Source organism: Cavia porcellus, unplaced genomic scaffold, assembly GCF_034190915.1.
Source record: "Cavia porcellus strain 051 isolate PalLab524CR breed Dunkin Hartley unplaced genomic scaffold, mCavPor4.1 scaffold_1, whole genome shotgun sequence".
Lineage (NCBI taxonomy): Eukaryota > Metazoa > Chordata > Mammalia > Rodentia > Caviidae > Cavia > Cavia porcellus.
In genome coordinates, this window is record NW_026947484.1 from 53,906,858 (window position 1) to 53,926,218 (window position 19,361).

Here is a 19,361-nt window from a genome sequence, read left to right on the forward strand (position 1 = left end):
GCAAGGTTAGCATCCTTACAGATCACCCTGCAAGGTTGCCTCAGGCCCATTCAAACATCATTTGATCCTCTCATTGTAGAATTTCCATGGTTCTCTCCTTTTCCAAATCCCCAGAACCATCCTTCTCTCCCCATCCCTTTGGAAATAGAGGAGACAACAGCTTCAGTGTCATACTCTGGGATACTACAGTCCCCTGAGGGTTCTCTATGCCCACACTTTTATGAAGGAGCCTCATGGCACTACTATTTTGAAAGGATCCCCTGTGCCCCATTTTAACTCTGAGTGACACACTGTGCTTCCAGGCTGCATCCCTGCCGGAAGTGAGGTGAACTTCCTAGGACAAGCACACATAGGGCACGCTAGGTGGGCGTCTCCGTACAGACGGGAAGAAGGGAGGAAGAGGACTACCAAGGGCTGAGGCCACCAGATGTGCACCACACCTGACAGCAAAGGGCTGGGATGAAGAGGACAGTGTGGCCCTAATCTTCCAGTCCACACTTACCAGTCCTACTAGCCTGACCAGCCCTGGCGCCAGTTTATACCAGGTCCCTACGGTTGGGGGAATAAGTATGTCTCTGATCCATCCCTTTAAAACTCCCTCACTGTTCACCCTCCAGGGAGAGAAAATTCAGCGTCTCCAGACAATCGGCCATGCTGGAAGTTTGGGGACCAAGAAAGCCATGAGCCAGCCTTCCTGTTAAGCTGCGCAAACCGCACATGCTCCGGGGAGAGACACTTCACATAGCGCATCCTGTGAGCCTACCGCGGGCTGAGAATCAAACATAGTCCGTATCTCTCTGCCACGACCCCACCCTGTAAGCAACCAGATGGTTCTGAGGACAGCCTGAGTTGATAGCAACTACGGTATGTAAGGCGACGAAGCTTGAATAATTGGTTGACTTTACAGGCCTGGAACCTCCAGTCTGAGGATCTCTTGGGAGGATGACCATAGGCAATATAGCAAATATGGGGGATTCCTTCTATCTTCTCTTTGAAATCAAATATGTTGACTGTTTTGCTCTGTTCCAATTCATTGTTTTGCTTTATTCAATAGCATGCTTTGTTTGGTTTTACAGTGTTTTGTTTTGGTTTGATTTTGCTATACCTGATGAAATGGACAACTATTGTGAAGATAACAAGATAGTCTATGGATGCTATTACTGTTATCCCAGTATCCTACTTTGAAGTACCAGTTCTGCTGCATTGTTTTGATTGGCTTTGTTCTGCCTTGTTTAGTTGGATTTTACTATCTTAAAGGTAAAAAAAAAAAAAAAAAAAAAAAAAAAATCAGCACTATTCGCCACCTGTGCAATGACCTAAGACCCGACATGGTTAGCAGACCACATGGCACCGGCAGAGACAGAGCCTGCAAAGGTGACCTGCGCCCTCTGTGGGAAAGGACTTGCTCAAGTCTTGAGCAGACTCACCAGAACACTCACTGGACCAACATGGTCCCTCCGGCTCAGGAGACAGACCACTCAGAAACATTAAAGGACTTCCCAGGCCTCAGCAAAGAGAAAGGGGACTCCACACCCTGTGCAGCACAGAGAAAGAACCACCCTGTGGCTCTGCTGCACAAAGGAGTTGATGAAGCTTCCAGGGAGAAAAAAGTGGCACAGGTTCCACACTCAGAGACAGCGGGCTGGGGCAGCAATCAATCGCTATTCAGGGGAACAAGAGGAGAGGAATAGGCTGCAGGCCCAAGGCCTCAAGCAAGGAGCACAGTAAAGCTTCCCTCAGTTTCATTCCAGCGAGAGTCTTTTTAGGTTTCTCTAACTCTTCAATTCACTGCCTTCAATAGCCTTTCATCTCCCAGGTCCAGGTCAAATGGCTTCTCTTTGGTGCAGGATCCCCACTCCCAGAAAACATTAACTGCTCCTTTCTCCTCACTCTTCAGGCACACTAACCTTCGCTTGTGCAATTTTCCTTTGCAAGATGCGTACAACTTCACCTCCCCAGGATTTGTGAGCTGACTGATGGATGGAATCCATCTGGGTGACCCCTGAATGAACATGGGTGCTATGTTCAAGGAGAAGGGGTGGGAAATGCTCACTGGGTTTCCAAAGAGCAATCTGTGCTGCCCATTAGACACTGGACAGTGTGCTCCCTCGCCCCAGCCCCCAGGTGTGTCACTAGGGGAAACACAAGGGGACACAATGGTTGCAGAAATGAGTCTCAAAACCCACCATGAGGGGCTGAGGACACATTCTCACCTTTCTTACCTTTAGGCATGTGGCTGTGAATGATGGAGCCCATTTCGGCAGCTGTGCTGGGATAGTAGGAGCACTGAAAGCAGGTGATAAATGGTACAGTGGAAGGGAGGTATAGTCAGGCTACAGTTGCACACAGCTGGATACCACAGTAACAACTAGATGATGGGGGGGGTGCAAAAGTGTGAGGCAGGGCATCAGAAATGCCTGACACACACAATTGGGGATAATTTTTATCAGCCCTCTAATTTTATACACCTCTGAGGATAAGCCTCACTAATCCTAGGATTATACTTGTTAAACTGTTAGTAATAAAAGGAAAGGAGTGAGTGACATCACCAGAATTTTCTCAAGCCTCCCTAGACTATGAGTGCAGATTCCTAATTAACACCCAATTTCAGTGGCTCTGATCCCAAACTTTGAGTTCTAGTCCCCTTGGTTCCCACTAAGCTTTTCTCCCCTGTGTCTTGCAGTCTCAGAATGCACCTCAGGCCTTCAGGAATCCACCTGTCACCTATGGTCACCAGGTGTGGGGGGGTGATGCCCAACATAGTCTTCCCCCTTTGGTGCATCCTTTGAAAACTGCTCCCGGCCACCTCTGCTGCCTGAGTCCACCTCGAGACCTCAGGGTGAGAGTCCCCTTCCTACATCCGGTCCTCATACAAGGATGCCCAGCAGGCACTGTACTTTCATTCTCCTCACGACATGGGAAGTTGGATCCTCCCCTAGGTCACACTTTGAACAGAATGTGTACAGCCCTGCTACTTCAGGTGGCTCCTTCAGCCTGAGCCGTTTGCAAGCAGCTGTCCTCTCCCTCCCAGTGCACATTGCCCAGTATCACCTACAGCAATCAGCTCACACACAGCAGTCTCCTGCCTCTGTCAGCCAAAAATAGATGCCTTGGTGCAGGTGAACTCAAAAGTGCCAGCAGGTTGCAGCCCATCTCATTGGTGCGCTGGACATGCCTAGAAATTCTGAGCTCCAGTGGGTCCCATGGCCTGGCCAGGCCCTGTTTGCATAACCACAGGACAATTGGAGAGCATCTATGTGCCAGGGGTATGTGCACTGAATCCCAAAGATGCAGTTTAGCAGCAAACCTCCCAAGGAAAATCTAATTAAAAAAAAAAAAAAAAAAAAAAAAAACCTCCCAAGGATTTTTGTGTTTGTGTTTTTCTTTGTTTTTTCCCTACTGCTGCAAAATTAAATCCTGCCAGATCTCCCAGTAGGTCTTTATCCTGGAAGGCTTTTACTTTGCTTCATTCTAAAAAGAAATGGCTTTCCTGGTGGGCAGAGGTCTCCTAACCTCCAAAACTTATGTGCTATAAGCAACTCTAAGGTGCAAAATGTTCCACTGGACACATCATTAAAGGACCAGTCTCCCGAGAAATGAATGTAATGGACATACAGCATCAGTCTTAATTGTGGCTACATGAAAAAAATGTGCTCACAGTGCACTAGAGCTCAGTCTAGCTATTTGAAGAACAGTAGCTGGTGGAAATCAAAAGCAAGAAAAAAATAGCAATAAACCAAAGTGGCATAGTGACAGCCAAGCTCCTGTGTGACATCTGGAGGTAGATCTGCGGCTCCCAGATCAGATGGCTCAAAAGAGACATCTATGAACTCCGTCAGCCAGCAGCTCAGTCACACATACCCAGTACATTTCCACCACCCCCTTCTCAAAACTATAATTATGGATGATGCAAAGGAAACAGCACATATATCACACAAATTCTAGTGAGAGGCAACGTTTTCCTCCTTGACTAACTTACAAACTAGGGTTGGATTTTTGTGTAACATTTGCTGTGTCTTGCTTTTATGAAAGAATTAAATGTATTATTCTCCTTGGACTTCAAGTAAAAGAAGAACATCAAAGCCTAACTGAAAATGAAAGCTCTGGTTCCAACATTATTTTGTTTTCCTCCCCCAAGTAAATATTTGCACTTGCTAGCGGAGTTTATGCTGATGGTTTTGCAAATTGAATACTTCTATTTTTTATGAGAAGGTAAGTAGCAGACCACAAAGCAGCACAAACCAAAGTCCCCTCTGCTCTCTTCCAAGTGACCTCTGGCCACACGCCGGTGACACATTCAGAAGGAAGATGATTTGGTCTTTGTGGAGCTCTGTCTGTGGGCTCTGCTTCAGGCAGACTGATGGCTATGCCAAATGATGCTGAAATTACCTGTAATAGATTTTAGATTATGACTGTCATCTTCTAGGGATTGAAAAGCCCCATGCCAAGAGAGTGGGCTCTTGTTCTCCTAAGTTTCATTTCAGCATAAAAAGGCACAGGATCCCTTTATGAAGAATTGACCTGCCTGTTTGTTGGGAAAGATGTAAGCACCAAAGTAGTTTAACTAGTTAGAAGCTATGAGTTGAACATAGACACTGTCACTTTCTCCTACTAGGAAACTCAGTCATGCTCAGTGTGGCTCTGGACGTAACCCTTCCTCCAATAAAAGACAGGAATAAGTGAAACACTTGATTTTTCCATGCCATAGTAACAATTAGTGCAGAATGTCCTCTAAATTGGCATCTAGAGTTTTGCTCTTTGAGGGCTAAGGATTTCCTTGGTATAGCTCATGTCTAGATGTCCCCCAAAGCCACATAGGCACATGGGTGGGGCTTGTTGAAGCTGGCTGGATCCAGGCTGTGTGACCTGGGATTAAGGTACTAGCTAGTCCCTGGTTGCACTGGCATGGTTTTGGGTGTGGCTGAATGAATTTACAGAAGCCTCACCCTGGGTGTGAGTGGCACCACCCACAAGGCTTGTAGCCTAAATGGCATAGAAGGGAAAAGCAGGCCGCTTGTTGCTCCCTTCCTGCCACACAATGGACTGTTCTCCTCTGCCACTCCCTTCTGCCATGGTCCCCTGCCTTGGAGCCAGCCAACTATGAAACCTTTACAAACTGTGGAACAAAATAAATCTCTCCTCCTTTACCTCTGAGGGTCAGGTGTTTTGTCCAAGCAATGAGAAGAGTAACTGAGATACTGCTCCAGGTAGTGAATACTGATGTGTATGACTCCTGCATGTTCTGTTTGGGAGAAGGAGAGAGGGACACAGACATGTGGAGATGTCTGGGAGAGAGGATGCAATGGGAGAGATGCAGCTGCCAACCCTGCCAAACAGAGTGAACAGCAAGGATAGACTTTAGCCTATGCTCCATAGAGAGAGCTCGAGGAACTCCAGGAGGATACCAGGAGGCACTGAGTCCTGAGCAGAAGGTAAAAGTGTAACATCTACAAGTGTGGGATAAAAACCACATTTACTTGCAGACACTAAAGGCCAGGTGACAAGTTAGCCTAAGTTCCTGGGTTTGAATAGCACTTTTTTTGTTCTTTTAGGGCAAAGCGGGTGTGCTTGCTGGATAATTACCACCTCCACCAAGTGACTTGATATGTTCACAGGAAACAAGCATCCCACAGGGCAATTAACCAGAGACAGAAGAAACAGGAGGAAACAATAAGTGAGAAAGCTACTTTACACTTCATGGAAATGTGAAACAGCACTGCGTGTTTATTTCCTCCAGGATCACAGCCAGCCCCAGAAGAAAGCATGGGTCACATGCTTTGATTTCCTTCCCTAACCGTGCAAAGCAGTTTGGATGAGAACAGGCATTAGCCTCAGCATCCAGGTCTAGGGCTGATTTGGAGCTAAGGACGATGTCCAGGAGTGATCCAGCCATGCCCTGGAGTGGTTCAGGTACAGCAAAGACAAGCCCCAGAGCAAGCAGCCACCCACACCCGCTGAAGGCTGCCGCATCAGCCTTCTCCCAGACCCACTGAATATTTACCTGCACAGCCAGCTGAGTGAGCCATGCTTGCCCTTTCAGTATGCTAGTGAGAACCTAAAGAAAGAAGTTAAAACAGAAGAATTTTGAAAACTGCAGGTGGCATCTCTGCCTTTACTTCTTGCTTCCATATGAAGAGAGAGAGTTTACAGTCTGGGGCACTGGCACACACTTAAATTCCCAGCACCCTGGGAGGCTGAGGCAGGAGGATGGCAAGTTAAACATCAGACCAAGCAACTTAGCAAGACTTTGGCTCAAAATGTAACATTTTTAAATAGTCTGAGTATGCACTTCAGTGCACAGGCCCTGGCTTCAATTCCCAGTGCTGAGAGAGAGAGAGAGAGAGAGAGAGAGAGAGAGAGAGAGAGAGAGAAAGAGAGAGAGAGAGATGGCAAAAGAGAGAAGGAGAAAGAGAAGAGCTTCTTAATGTGCAGTAAAGCATATTTGTACAAAAAGGGAAGCTAAACACATGCCGGCATCCATTTCTCTTTTATATTAAGAAACACATGAGGCAGATCAATTAAAAACGAAGCTGGTTTCCTATAAGACATGTGGGGAAGGAACTGACCAAAGGGAGACCGCCCCTTCTCCTAGGACACTTGTTAGTGTCATCTTGCCTTCATGACCTGCATATTCCAAAAAGTAAATTAACAGGGACAGGGAGAGGAAACAAAACCTTAAACCCTAAAATGAGTGAGCACCAGCAAACCACAGCCACAACCACCATCAAGGAGAAAAGCAAACCAAAGTGCAGAGTCCAGCAGTTCACAAGCTTGATATGTGTTTCACCCTAGTCTCAGGCGAGATTAAGGCTGAAGCCATCAGGGGATGAATCTAAACTCTCAGTAGCTTTGTTTCTTGTTCAGCTATTGGCAAAGCAAACCTGAAACTACTTCAGATATTTCCTGTAACTGAAGAAATGGGTGAATGTATTGATTCATCAGGAGCCAAGGGCCAGCAGTAATGCCCAGGGGGCAGGGTTGTTCCTGAGCCTCGAATTAGTTAGGGTGTGAGCCAGTGCAGAGACAGACAGGAGTCCCAGACAGACACATGGAGAAGGAGGTGAAGGGATGGCAGAAGCCGAGACTGTAGCAAACCAAAGAACTGAGATGCTCAGATCCCCAGACTCTACTCTCTGCACACTCCTGCAGTCCAGACCTCCAGCCCCCAGCACCGGCTAAGAATAAAGGTGTCATCTGGAGTTCAGCTTGCAGTGGTTTGTTGCAAGGACAGCTGCAAAGTACATGTGCTGTTGTCATCACTTTCCAGACAGGGAAACTGAGGCCTGAGGAGGTTAAGTAATTTGTCCAAGGGCTGGAACTGGTGAATAGCAGAGACCGTCTGGACCCAGGAAATTGGATTCTGAAGATGAAGATGATCCTTATAATCCTACTACATGCTGTTTCTATCGTGCAGTCATTAAAGGAGATAGATGCATGTGGTGGAGATCTTTCCCTGTCTCAATGTGACTACGTAAAAAGCAAGTCACAGTGCTAGATGTAAGGATGCTAAGAAACGTCACCTCAGTAAGAGCTCTTAGAAATGATGGGTGAAGAATTAAAACAAATGAACACCTCACTGAGCTTGAAAGAGAGGAAAATCCCCAGTGTCCACTGATAACAAAACAGGAATAGAAAGCCAATCTAACAAGCTTATGGTTTAGGGCTGGGGACAACATCCATGTGACAGCAAGAAACACAGTGGTGCACATCTGTAATCCAAGCCCTGAAGGAGCCCGAGGCCAGAGGATCACAAGTCCTTGTGGATTTGAATCCCAGAGGATTCAAGTCCTGCCTGGACCACTTAGTGAGACCCTGTCTTAATATGAAAACTATATAAAGACCTGGGAATGTAGCTCAGTACATAGATCCTAGAGTCAATCCTTAGTACTACAAAAATAAAGAAATAATTTTTTTCAAAAAATTTGAAATTCCAAAAGAGAAATTACAAAGTGAGTTTAAGCCAATAATCAATACATAGTGATAATAGCTAAGAATTTGCAAAAATTGATCAGTGATAACGGTCATCAACGGAGCATCTAGGCAAAAAAGCACATGCAAAGCAGATACGGTACTTGGGGAAAGGTTAATGAAGGACCATTTTAAAGGTGAAAGCAGGGAATAAGGAAAGTGTCAAGAGATGGAGAAGCTATTAAGATCTGGGAGTCAAGCCCAGTGTGGTGGTACACTGCTATAACCCAGTACCAGGAGCCGCAGGCAGGAGGGTCCTCATGAGATTGAGACCTGCCTGGGCTGCACAATGAGTCCGTGTCTCTAAAAAATAGCTGAGAATCATAAAGCAAGAGGAGAAGGAAGTTACAGAGAATGGGGCTAAGCTTGCCGGCCAGGCCCTGCTAACCTGACCGGCAGGGCTTGGGGTTCCCCTGGACCGCAGGCATCTCTGCCTGCAGAGTTCTCCTAGTCCCTCCCACTAAGGAAACTCTGGAGCTAAAGGGCTCCCCTGCAGCCCCCTTACTCTCTAGGCTCCCCTGAAGCCTGCCCTGCCTTTGCAAGAGGCCTTGGACAGCGTGCTTATGCAGTGGACCTCTGCTTCCTGCTGAGCCAATTCAGTTTCACTGGTGTGTGTGTGTGTGTGTGTGTGTGTGTGTGCACGTGCTATGTAAGTGGATAGCACAGTGCAAGAGACAAAGGCAGAAAAATCTACACATAATTGTATCAAAAGCTATCATTTTCATTGATTTGATTTTTATTATATTTTCTATTTTGTCTATAGTAAATATGGAGTATGATGGCAAAAATTTATCTTGTTAATACTCAGAATCTGCAGAAAAATACAGATTTTTAATCAGTTCATTCACTCTGAGCCTGCCGCCCTCCCTAACCCGTAATCCCTGACTGATGTTCGAGCTGTTTTTATCCCTAGATGCAATGATATTGTGGATGGGGGGTAGAGAATGGGAATCCAAACTAAGTATTAGGCAATGGTTTGAAAACAGTGAGTAATCTCACAAGCAAGGCCATAGACTTTCTTGCTTAATCTCAAGAAATATAATATCCTAAACACTGTGTGGCCAGGTTAATAGAGTTGACATCCAGGCCTGTGCAAACCAGCAAAAAGCCCTAACACCCCAGCTGTCCCTTTGGTTTCATGGGTGTACTTTTGAATATAAAGAAAACACAGCAATGAAGTGACTTCCCTGTCTCTCTAGAAAGAGTGAAGTTTTCACCTTAACCCAAATGGGGTCATGGGGCCAAGCCCATCAGGGCTGGCTGCCCTGCTGGACTCTGTCCACATAGCTGACCATTCCTTTAGCCTCTAATAGCCACATGACAGTGCTCAAGGTGAAGCCTTGCTTCTGATGGATCAGAAGATGTCCTCTCCTCCCCTGCTCCTGAGCTTTGCTTCCTGGACTGTGAGGGTCCCTTCCGGACTAGGGCACTGAAGTGGCCTGCAGTCAGAGGGAAGAGTAACACCTATTGCAGCCCTCCTCAGATCTTCAAACTCACTGCTCTGTCTCCAAGGCCTTGGGGATGGTTCCTGATCAGACTTGCTTGTGAGAATTACCAGGTTCAGCAAGGGGCTGGAGAGACAGGAACACGTGGCCACAGGCCAATATTTAATTGTATTAAAAACCCCAAGTCTTTGGTGAGAATTCTTTGTTATTAAGATCATAATGCTATTAGGCAGGGATAGTGATTGATGGAAGTTATTTCACGAGGCAGGCAAGCATACACAAGTATCAATTTCTTGGCATTTAGATGAGAAATGACATCATCAACCCAATTCCTGGATGAAGAGCGTGGAGATACAAAAGCCAGGCTTGTTTGCCAGAGGCGTCCATCTTTCCAGTGTGAGAATGGCCACTTATTCAACTGCTGCCCACTGCCCAGCAGACACCACCTGAATCCTGCTGCATCCTTTTGGGTGGTGCAGAAACTCAGGCTGCATCGAGGGGGCCCACAGGAGGCACTGCAGCCACAGGGGATGATGGCACCTGTGGTCAATGTCGCAGTTGGGAATATCTATCACAGGAAGAGCTACACTGCCCAGAAAAATGGCGTAAGGGTGCTTGGAGCAAGGGGAGTATTTTGGGGTACTCATGGTACTGTGTCTTACTGTGGTTAACTTTTAAGTCAATCATTGACTGTATGTTTATCACATTTTGTACATATACAGTGATCTTACAGGCTGAAGAAAAGTGGACCCTTGCACTTCACCAGCAGGACAGAACAACAGGCTTAAACTCAGGCAATGACAGCCCAGCCATGGGACTTCAGCATCACAAAATGCTCCATCTACACCTGACAGGAAGCTTAGCAAAGCCTTGGTCTCTAGTGCAATATCACACAGAGGAAGCAGTAGTCCATCTTTCCTTGGAACCTGATATGCCCCTTCCAGCTTCAAGATTCTGTGTCAATCTGCACCCACATTGAACTGTTGATAACACACAGCCCAGGACAGCATTAAATCCAGAGTGCACTGGCTTTGTGCATGATTCTGTCAGTTCCCACCCACCCCCAAAGAGCTAGAGGAGTTTCTCACAGAGCAAGTATGCCTTGGGGTCCTTAACAGTCCCTCTTATAGGATCCTTTTTATTACAGACATGAAAAAGACAAGGGTAGGACAAACAAATGATGCCCAGTCTTGGTGAGAAATCTACGGTGCCTGTGAATAATTACAGATGCCTCTCCCCACGTCATCCCCTGCTTTGTCTTCTGCTCCTCCTTCCCAGCTACCAGCTTCCCAGTAAGAGACACCTCATCACCTGCACTATCCCCATTCAGCTGTGGTTGTTGCAGGACATCTGTAGTGAACTCTTCCATCTGGCTGTCGCCCAGTGCCATGACTCATTGCTGGACTTTCTGGATTTCTGATCAAGAATGAAGTCCTCTCTTCTATGCCAGCAAAGTTTAAACTCCATGAGTTGAGTAGGCATCATGCTTGGTGCCTTCCCCCCAACTCATCTTTGGATTTTTACCTGGAGTTCTTTGACAAGGGGCCTTCATGTGAGCCCACAGAATCACCAGGTAGGGAAAGCTCCTGACCACCTTCCCATCTCTATAATGGACCTTTAATCAGGATCCCATACACAATTTGGGGGGCATAAAATCAAAGCCCTGGATTTTCCACAGGGCTTTGCCTTCCTCCCTTGTGTCCCCCTTCTATTATTACACCAGAAATCCCTAAAGGTTACCTGCTTTTCTAAGTGTTTTTTCTCACCAGCTCCTCTCCTTCTGCACAGAGGGACAAATGGGGGTGAGGAACAAACTCCTTTCATTTTCTACTCCCCTTTACGCCACCAGCACTTTGTCTCCTCCATTCTTAACCCCTCTCTGACCCTGAGAGATATCTCTCTTTTTACCCAGGCCTAATTCATTTCACCTGAGCTTCCATCTAAATCTTCCACCCCCTAAGAGGTGCTGCCCTGTCTCACCTCCACCACCACCATCATCATCACCACCACCATCATCATCATTTTTTTTACCCTCTCTCTCTACTACTTCTTCTTCAACCTCTTCCTTCTCTCCAGAGACTGAAGACCCTGGAGTCTGATCTCTACTTCCACCTTCATTGCCTACCTCCTAGTGCTTCACCAGCCCTGTGCTGTCTGGGCTCAACCTGCATTGCTTCACTGACACCTTCCTGAGGGACACCATGCCACTACAAGGCAGGGCATCTTCTGATGCATGGCAGGGTTTGGAGACCGACCTCTGCTAACACAAGCACAGAGTTGCTCTGGCCCACCTGCCCTGGCCAGGTGAACCTCATGGCACCCCAAGTCCTTCACTTACTGGGCTTGTCTGTCAGCATTGGCTCCTTTGAAATCTCTCCCACTGGCCCCAAGTCCTTCTTCTTGCCTGGAGTTGCTTCTACCTCTGACTGCTCCTTCTCAGGCTCCTAATGCGCAGTTTCCTAAACAGGAATCACTTTTGATCTTCCTGTGTTCCTGTCCTTCATTGGTCACTTGCCTGAGGCCAAGGACCATTGCTGCTCAGTAACTAATTTTCTATCCCAGTACCTAGAATGTGTAGCTATCCAACAAGTACATGTTCAATACATGTTTGTAGAATAAAAAGATTACAAAGCTTCCCCAGGTCTCCTTAGCAACTGGCGCCAGTAAGTCCCATTAACAGTATCAGCCACTTTACCTTTCGTGTTAGACCTCAGACTCTGCAAATGCACCAGGAAGGAGGGACAGAGACAGAGGCAGAGGCAGGAACGTGCTCAGGAAACAACTTATGTCCCAAGCTCCCTCCTCTACTGGCCCTCACCATCCCTCCATCAGTACTGGTCCCCTTTCTACTTCTTCCACCATTGCCTGGAGCCTTCGTGGTGGTGCCCAGCAAGAAGAAAGTGAGCAGAGTAAGCTGTCCTCTCATGAGAGGTGACCCAAAGCAATGTGATCTGTGCCTCAAATGCACACTTGTGAAGAAATGTCTCTTGCACACTTTACTCTGCATGGGGCCCCAGAACAGGTCAGTGATGGTTGACATCAGAGAAATCAGCATGAAAGACATTAAGCTGATTCTGTCCCTCTCTTTTCCAATAGCTCCAGTCTGCTTTGCAGACAAGGGCAACCTGCCTAGCCCCTGTCCCACTCGATACTGCTGTTCAGCCCTTCCCATGGCTCCTGCCCCAGTGGTTCACTAGATCTGCTTAACTGCCACTTAAGGTAGTTAGTTAGGTAGGGATGCCCTTCCCTGCCACACCGTGCCACAGATGTGCCACTGACTCTGAGCACACTGCAATGAGTAAGAAAGATGTCTCTCTGGACAAGCAATGGAGCTCAGACAAGGAAAGGCAAGGCCCTGGAGCCAGGAAAAGGGCCACCACTGCTTGGCATAGCAAGCACCCTGGAAAAGTTAGCTACTTTTATTGTCTAGCAGGCCATGAACAAGCAGATAAACAGACAAGCAATGTAATTACTGACTGTAATACATACATCACAGAATGACAGGAGCGAGGAAAGGGGTTATTTCAGACAAAGCCAAGGAAGATTCCTCAAGGGGCTCCATAAGGACTTCTGGAGTCTGAAAGGTTGAGAAGGAACCAGCCATGCAAACAGCTAAGGACAGAGACAAAGGACACCAGAGTCCCCACAACAGAAAGGGGTCTAGGGAGCACTGCCCCCGAGCAGGCGGGCAAGCCAGGCAGAGAGAGCAGTGAGAGAAGACCGTGGACCAGGCTGCACAAAGCAGAGGGCTGCCATGGGGAGAGCACATTCCGCCTAACATTGGTGGCAAATAGAAAGCCACTGGAGGATTTTAAACCAGAGTGCGATGTTGTCTAATCTACATGCTGAAGATTACTCTGGCTAATGGGCTGAAGGCCAAGCAAGAGTAGGAGCCCAGAGATAATTAGGAGACCACTGCAGCCAGCCAGGAGGGAAATGACGGTGAGGGACACTGGGGGGTGGAGAGAGGGGAGCTGTGGCAGACATATGATTGCTTTAAGCCTTATGTGCAAACAAAAAAGAATGCAGCCTGCTATCCGCAAGCCTGCAGAGCTGGCTGGGGCATTAAGGGTTAGGAGAAGGTGAATGAACCCCCTGCCTACAAGCTGGGAAGGCACAGGCCTTTGTTTGGAAGCGTGGTTTCCGTGGAAGGCAGGCTGTCTGTCTCTATCATCTGCAGCACAGCACAGGAATTCCCTGAGCACCCACTGAGGGTGTGGCTCTGGGGCAGGTGGAGAGGAGGCTTTCAGGATGCATGCTCACATTCTTTTGTTTCCTCTCTGACAGGTGTCCCTGCAGCTGTTGTCTACCCAGTCATCGAGATTATCTTTATGAATCTTCTAAATAATATAAAAGTGAACCAATAATCTTTAGGTGCAATAATCATGGGAGAACTAACGGGCATGTGTTAGGCCACCTCTGAAGCAATGGATTTGGATATTAAAGATGATGCACTTTTGCAGTACTACCTGAACTCATTTGCAGTGCACATACATAGTATGCTTATGAATGATTCACAGAAATTGGAAATAATCTTGTTTTAAATGATCAAGTTGATTTTATGATATTTTCTTTGTCAGTGCTGATGATCACATACATGAATTTTTTATGGCTCACATTTAGTCCAAACTGGAGCTCCAAAGAAATGAAATTTCCATTACTAAAGTCTTGTGAAACCCTGGTGAAATGGGGCTACCTATAGTCTTTGCTTTTTCTTGGTCAGGTTCACACCTAATTCAGATTTTTAGGTCAACTTCAAGTGTCCTATTTCCTCTATTCCTTACCAATCACAGCTTTTCCTCTCATTATCTCTCTAGTTACTAAAAAGTAGGTTCTAGCTAAGAAAAGTCTCACACTTTGCAAGTATAAGAAAAATAATCAGATCAACATGTGGTTCTCGAATAAGTAATACTTAAACTTTTTCTCTATATATGCCTCTCCAAAACTCTACTTTTTTATGACAGCTAAAAATAACTGCAGAAGAGAAAGGAACCAAGAGACAGAGGAAAGGAAAAAGCGTGGAAAAGACAGGAATTTTTACAAGAAGAATTGAGATGTGCTGTGCACATGAACCAACTCCCCACAGTGAACATAACCATTGTGTACTGAAAACATGCTCTAATAAGCATAAAATGAAGAGGAAGAAGGAAGAGCAGGAGAATTGAGGAGGAGGAAAGGAAGGGAAGGGAAAAGAGAGAAAGGGAAGAGAAGGGAAGAGAGGGAAGGGAAATCAAATGTAACAGGGATTAAGGTGTGTTATATCTGATAGGATTATTTCCAAAAGACGAAAAATATTTCCAAAAGATGAGAAGTATAAAACAAAAAGAGGCCTTTATTCTGAGAGCATGGAGAGAGATGACTGGCACCCCCCACCCCTGGAGTCCAGCGATATGTGGAGTGAGGCACATAAGTAGCCTCTGTTTGGGGTGGAACCTAAGGGGGGGGGTAATAGGGATGCACAGGTAGCCCATTGGTCCTAGGTTTGGTGCCATAGGTAAATTTCCAGGGGCGGGAAGATGGCGTTACAGGTAAATTCCTAAGGGTGGGGAAGATAGGGCTTCCTGCTTACAGTTGAGGCTTTCCTGGCTGCCGAGTCCTGTCTGGGCCAAAACCCTTTCATATCCCGTCTTATGATTATTATTATGAAAAGGGACAAAGATTTCTCTTTTTAACTACCTCCTGCTGGCAGAGGGCGCTCTACTGGAGCCTAGGGGAGTCGACAGGATGAAGGTTGATGCCCAGTTAGAAGCTGGTGCCAGGTGTTTTAGCCAGGACAACATCACTGGTAAATGCACATATGTTAGACTGGAAAAACAAAGAGACAAGATGTTATGAGGAGAAATGGCACTGTCATATTTAAGGACCCAGGTGTGGTAGAGGGAAATGATGTTATGAGAGGTGAATTCTCCCTCATCTGAAGCATAAAAGTTAAGAGGGTAGGTGTATAAAACTTGTCTCCAGTCCAGGAATTGAACTGGAAAAAATAGGGGGAGTAGGGAAGGTGGTGGCTGTACCATTATAGGGGAGATAAGGGCTTAGGCTTTCAGGAATGTCACATTTAACCAGACAGCTGAGGGTAGAAAGAACTGTGACTGTTATCATATAGAACATTATGAAGATTATCTTATGCATGATGTGGGAGTCTTTAGGAAAACTGTCAAGGGTCCTGCTGTAAAAATGATCATTAATAGAATGTAAGGAATTAGGAACTGAAGTGGTTAACAAAACATGACTTAGCCTGTTAACTGTGGCTGTGAGGCCTTTGTGGGATGGAGATGGGTGGGAAACAGAGGATGAGATGACCACTCAGAAAGATCAGATTTAGGGCTGGGAGGGCACCTCTTAGCCTGAGTGATGTGAAACCAAGAAGGGAGTCCAGCAACTTTGACCACTGTAGGGGGAGCCAAGTAGACCAGAAGGGAGCCACTCCACCTTGGTTGCAGTCCTGTGGATTTAGAACATTTAAGATAAATTAGATCTCCTGGGGATATGGGAGGATCTGGTTTGTTTTCTCCAGAGGGTTGTGGAAGGCAGAGATCAGCATGTTGTCACAACAGGTGTTGGAGGAAGGAAAGAACTGGGACATAGTCAGCGAGGGCAGGGAGATTTTGGGGAGTAGCAAGATTGGAGAGTAAGAATGGCCTGCCATACATAAGTTCAAAAGGACTTAAGAGAGTAGGAGCTGGGGAAAAGCCCTAAGCTTGGCTAAGGCTAAGTGCAAAAGTTGAGGCCAAGGTTGATGTAGTTCTAAAGTGAGTTTTTTAAGGTGTGTCTTTATGAGGCCATTTGCCTTTTCTACTTTTCCTGAGGACTGTGGATGGCATGGGATTGTGTAGGTGCCAGGTGACGTGTAAGCTTGAGGACACCTGTTGAGTGAACTGAGAAATAAAGGCGGGACCATTATCTGACTGAATACTCTGAGGTAGACCAAACCTTGGAATGATTTCTTGTAATATAACTTTGGTAACTACATCAGCAGTTTCCCTGGTTGTGGGAAAGGCTTCTATCCATCCTGAAAAAGTACCATCAAAGGTGAGAAGATATTTGAGAGTTTTGTGGCGGGGCATGTGTGTAAAATCTATCTGCCAGTCTTGACCAGAGATGTGTCCTCGAAACTGATGGGTAGGAAAGGAAGGGATGCCATACATACCTGAGAAGAGGTCCTGGCACAGAGATCACAGGTGTGAGTAATCTTAAGAATGATAGCTTTTAGAGAAAGGTGTGTGACTATTGGGGCTAAGAGTTTGTATAGGGCCTGTGATCCTATATAAAAACAGTTGTGTAAGTCAGTGATGATGTCTAAGGCCTGTTGATGTGGGAGAACAAGTTTTGATCCCTGAAAAATCCATCCCTGAGTGTTTTGTCTGTAACCTGGTTTATGAAGTAGCTGTAACTGCTCTGGTGAATAATTAGGCTGAGATAGACTGTTTGGGACTAATGGGAGAAGACGAGAAAGGCAGGGCCCTTGTGCAGCTAACTCGGCTTGTGAGTCTGCAAAGGCATTGCCTTGAGCAATAGGATCTGTAGAGATTTGGTGTCCTCTACAATGAATAACTGCTGCCTGCTTTGGAAGTTGGGCTGCCTCTAGAAGTTTAAGCATAAGGGGAGCATTAATAATGGGGGTTCCCTGAGTGGTAATAAAATCCCGCTCTTGCCAGATAGAGGCATGAGAGTATAAAATGCTAAATGTATACTTTGAGTCAGCGTATATATTTATAATCTTGCCTTTTGCTAGTGTAAGAGCCCTTGTAAGGGCAATAAGTTCTGCCCTCTGGGAAGAGGTCCCAGCTGGCAGTAGATCTGCCTCTGTAACTTTTGACTGGTTAACTATTATGTATCCTGCCTTCTTTTGGTTGTCTGTGTTTGTTGAACTGCCATCTATGAACCATGTGTCAAAGGCCAAAGGTGTGCTACTGTTGTGAGGGAAAGGGATGGGAGTACAGTCATGGTGAAGATGACCCTCTGAGGTGGGAAGTAAGGTGGCTATATTTAGAGGACCACTAGTGGCAATAGAGATGGAAGGGTCTTGAGAGAGACCTAAGTGTACCTGTTGAAGGCAAGAAGGGGTCATTAAGGCAGGGCATGTGAGATAAGCTCATGTAGGTGATGAGGTGAGTGTACTGTAATAGATTGCCCTAATGTAAACTTTTTAGCTTCCTGTGTCAGGAGGGTTGCAGCTGCAAGAGTTCAGATACAAGGAGCCCACCCTTTTATTGTGTGATCTAACTGTTTTGACAAGAAGCTACTGCTTGAAAAGAAGGTCCCTTTTTGTGTCCTAGCACACCTACAGCATTGTGGCCTTGACAAGTAGTGTATAGGATGAAAGGTTGGGTGGGATCCAGAAGGGTAAGGGCTGGAGATTTTAGGAGAGCCACTTTTAATTTATGAAAGGAGGCATGTATGGGTCTAGTAGGGTCCAGGGGTTCTGAAAAGGGACCCTTAGCGGCCTTACAGAGGTGTTGAGCTAGGGCTGCAATGTTAGGAATCCAGAGATGAAAGAAATTAGCTAAACCTAGGAAAAATGTAACCTGTTGTTTAGTTGTGGGCACCTGGAGAGCACAAAGAATTGCCTTACAATCTGAGGTGATGGAGTGAGTGGTAGAGGTGGTAGCGAGACCAAGGTATTTGACTTTTGAGGAGGTTATCTGGGCTGTAGCAGGAGAGACCCCGTATACACGACTAGCAAGGAAATTAAGAAGACTGGCTGAGACAGGAGGACTGCAAGTTTTGCGTTCAGTCTGGGCAACTTACTGACTTAGAATGACCTTTATCTCCAAATAAAAAATAAACAAATAAAAAAGCCTGGGGATGGCGCTTAGCATGAAGGCACTGGTTCCAATCCCCAGTACTACCAAAGAACAAGTTTCTTTTTTAGTTGAACATGATTCAACTAAAGACGCCTGGGTGAGGAGGCTCTCAAATCCAAAGCTGAGCTGGGATTTCTGAAAAGCTCAGTGGTTTATATGCATAAAAGTGGGGGTGGGAACTGCATTTCTCCAAAAAGTCCATGCTTCACAGCTAAGTGTATGGGGTGCTCTATTCCCGGGCTGGATATGCCTCCTACATAGTGTGTGTCCAAGATGATGAGGCTCCTCGATTATCTAAGAAACTGACTCCTAGGGCAAGACTGAAAGCTGACCCCAAAAGGCATCCAAATGAAATCAGATTTAAAGTGGTTGTTTTTCAGTGGGACACATAATTTTCTTGTCTTTTTTGTTTTTATCGGTACCAGGGATCGAACTCATGACTGCCTGCTTGCAAGGCAGGTGCTTTTGCCGCTGAGCTAAATCTCCAGGCCCTAGGGACACATAGTTTTTGAAGGTCAGGAAATAACACAATTTAAAGAAAGAGAATAAGAGTGCCGAGGGATGTGGACACTTTGGAAATCCCCACTGAATGGTGGGGTGCCCTCCCCTAAAGATGGGGTGGGCTGGAGGAGGAACAAGGGGCACTCTCTGCCTTTTTGTCCTGGTGCCCCTGTGAAATCTTTTCTCGACACAGACTTCAGGTAATTCTACTGAACACAAATCAAACGATACCCTTCATTGCCTTTAAACCTTCCATGATATTTATCCTCTGTCAAAGTAATTCCTGAATTCCAGGGGACCCATGCGGTGCTGGGGGTGAGCCCCAGGACAGAACGTGCACTGACCCTTCCTTCTTGCTGGGCTGCTAGTGTCTGTACAGCCTTTCAGGGTGGGAAAAACGTCTGCATCAGTGTGGCTCTTAGCAGGACCTACAGCCTGGAAGAGGACCGACTATTCCTGCCCTGTTCCCCCTCTCTCTGTCTGCCAGGTCAGGGTCAGGTGACTCAGGTGAGGCCAGTTCTGTTTGTGTTTTTATAGCAATCTTTCAAGATTCAAAGAGAGAGACAATAGAATCAACGACACTGTGACTGAATGTCTCCTATGGTGGCATCAGGACTTGCCACCCTTTACCTCTCCAGTG